Source organism: Enoplosus armatus, chromosome 16 (assembly GCF_043641665.1).
Source record: "Enoplosus armatus isolate fEnoArm2 chromosome 16, fEnoArm2.hap1, whole genome shotgun sequence".
Classification (NCBI taxonomy): Eukaryota; Metazoa; Chordata; class Actinopteri; order Centrarchiformes; family Enoplosidae; genus Enoplosus; species Enoplosus armatus.
The window spans coordinates 20,275,654-20,278,773 of record NC_092195.1 but is presented as its reverse complement, the minus strand read 5'-3'; positions in this window follow the sequence as shown (position 1 = coordinate 20,278,773).

The window sequence follows — 3,120 nt, the reverse complement described above, 5'->3', positions numbered from 1 at the left end:
AAAACGCATCTTCAGTCTTGTTGCTTGAGAAATTACTTCAACAATTAAGCACTTGTGAATATTATTTATTAGTTTTCTGCCAATTGACTGACTGTTTTAACACTATTGGTAATATACAAAGTGAGTCTGGAAAGATGACACAGTTAGAGAGATGACAGAGGATGAAAAGGTCACAGGGAAGATTTGAACTCAACATCATCTGAGCCGTCTGGGACATCCGGACGACCTCGATGTACCAATCTAATTTTTTGCTTTTTTTTTTGTTCTCTCCATCTGTCGGCCGCGGCTGTGTGTTATCTCATGTGGCAGACATGTTGGGTCTGATCAAATCCATTTGCACTTTGTTATCTGGTGCAGCTTCAGAGCGAGTACTGCAGGGCAGGATAGGTGGAGCGGAGGTGGTGTCTGAGCGGGGGGAGGAGGGGGAGTAGCCAAGAAGTATTATGGTATGCATTTTGACTTACATGATAATCTGACCCCGCCTGTAACCCTCCTCTGCCGCCGCCACCCCTCTGCTTATCTCCATGGCGACCAGCAGCACAGGAGCACTATTATGGTCTGTAGTCTCCCCCCACCTCCTCCTTTTTTCTTTTTTGCCTCAGAAATGATATTATTATCATTATGTGATATGCAATTCTGCCAGTGTGGTGGGGTGGGAGGGGCGTCAAGAGCCGTGCACGAGGTTTCTATGACAACTGCCCCCAGTATCCTTCTGATTGGTGATTATGGGATGTTACCCCCCCCCCCACCCACCCCCACCTCACCCCTCATCCTACACCCCCCTCCTACCCAAATGCACACATGAACACTGTGTCCATAGTCAAGGAGAAGTGTGGGGGAGGGGGGAAAAGATGCAAACCAAGGGAGAGAGAAAGAGGCAGAAATGGAGAGAAAAGAAAGACAGAGAAGTAGTTTTTTGAGTCGTTCTTTGTGTCGGCCGGTGCGAGAGGGATACAGCGACTGAAGCTGATCTCGGCGGCGGGACAAAGGAAAGGCCAGAAGAGAAAAGAGATAGAGTCCAAGTAAAAGGTGTGCTGAGTCAGAGCCGGCCGAGAGAGAGCAGAGGGGGGACAGCTTGAAGCGGGTTAAAAGCCAAAGTGTCAGGGCACTGCAGCAATATGCTGACATGAATAATTTGTTAGTGGGTTCATAAATCCTCCATATATTAAAACAATCCCTGTCATACTGATTTCCCAATTTCACAGGAAAAACAGCGCCATGACGTTGGCGTGCATTGCAACATAATGATTCGTCTGTTATGCTACAGTGTTGTGGTCACTGCTGTGCAAGAAACTGGCGTTCTGTTCTGCACAATAACTCATTCATAACGACTGAATAATGCACACTCACCTTCAGAAATTAGCACCAGCTGTCGTCGTCGTTTGCTTGCAAGTTTCCCTCCAAACCAGACATTCTCCTTTATATTCTACAACATACACTACACGTGCACATTATGTCTGAGGCCGTTTGGGCCAGGCAACTTATAATGAAGACAAATCCTAATGCTACATCTTAAAATGATATGTTAGAGTTTGGGGAAGGTCCTTTCCCAACCCCATCCAACATCTTCGGGATGAACAGGCATGCCGACAGTGAGCCGAGCCTTAATACCCAACATCAGTGGCCGACTTCACTAACAAGGTCGTATCAGACCCACAAGAGTTCATTTCAGTGAGACCACTGGGGTCCCGACACAGGGGCTAAATAAAACATTGAACCCGTCTGAACTCAGGTGTTATTCTCGCACACTATTGTTTTCCAAATAGCCGTGCACCTACTGTACATGTTCGAGTGTCCACATACTTTTGGCTATATAGTGGAGAAACAGCTGCTGAATTTGGGCTTTTTCGCAGACTTGTGGGTGACTCGAGCTGCATCAGGAGAGCAGATTTGTCCCGCAGTGCTACAATAACAATGCGTAACTCATTCTGATGCTTCACAGGCTCCAAATACAGAACTCCCCATTAGCTGACATGTACACTGTTGATTTCCCATGTGGTGAAACGTCATTCAGAAGCCTCCCTGCCACACTAAGCACAGACAGTTCTGCATTTTGCCCCACAGTCTAAATGTACTACAGACAGTCAATGGTGGGAAAAAACTGTCTAGGACCCAGACGTTTTTCCCACCATTGACTGCAATGCATTTCCAGGCAGCCTGTGGAGAAAGATAGTGTGTGTGTATGTGTGTGTGTGTGTGTGAGCAGACAGCTTAACTCAGCTGTTAGCTTGGCTCTTGTACTTCTGGGCTCCGTGTTTCTTGTTTTGAGGGGGGCTTAAAGCAGCAGACTTGAAGGTTTTGACTACAGTTTGACCTGTGTGACCTCCACCCCGGAGGGCCGTGCATGTCGCCTGACTTTTTAACCTCACGCCGACCTGCTCACAACACTTTATTCTCAAAGTCAGCCTACCTTCTTGGGACTCCATGTGCTGATGAGAAGATTGCCTTGATGGTGAGTCAAGTATATAAAGAAGCCTTATGTTTCATCTCCTAATGAATCATATGGGGGTTACACCTGGGTCACCTGGTGTCACCCCACTTTTGGTGACCCTGGGGTGCTTTAAAGGTGGTTGTCAGCCTCGCACTGCGTCTGCATCCTGTGCGGTCTTTAGCAGCCACACTCATATACAGTACAGTGCCTGCGCATACATGCAAACATGCACACTCAAGTTAAGCAGTCATGTGGCACACACAGTTGCCATGTGACGGCTTTTCTTTTTTTTCCCCCCTCCTTTCTCCTATCTCTCTCTTTTTGGAGTTATGCTCATTGAGGGATGTCAGTGACTGCGCTCATTACTATTATGGGATGCCGCACGGGGTGGGAGGGGGTGAGCGTCTCCATGGTAACCATGGTTGCTAAGGGAGGGGGTGGAGAGGGGGGGGGGCGTGGGGGGTGGAGGAATGGGGAAGAGACTGTAGGAGAGGGAGGGGTGAGTTGACTATTATGGTCTGTACGTTGCAAGGTAACTATGCAGAGTGGGGGAGGGGTGACTGAAGTGTGAGTGTGTGTGTATGTGTGTGTGTGGATGAGGGGGGATATTATGGGATGCCTGCCCCCTGATCTCTTTGTGTGTGTGTGCGCGCGCGCGGGGTGTGTGTAGTGTGCGAGGGAGAGAAAGA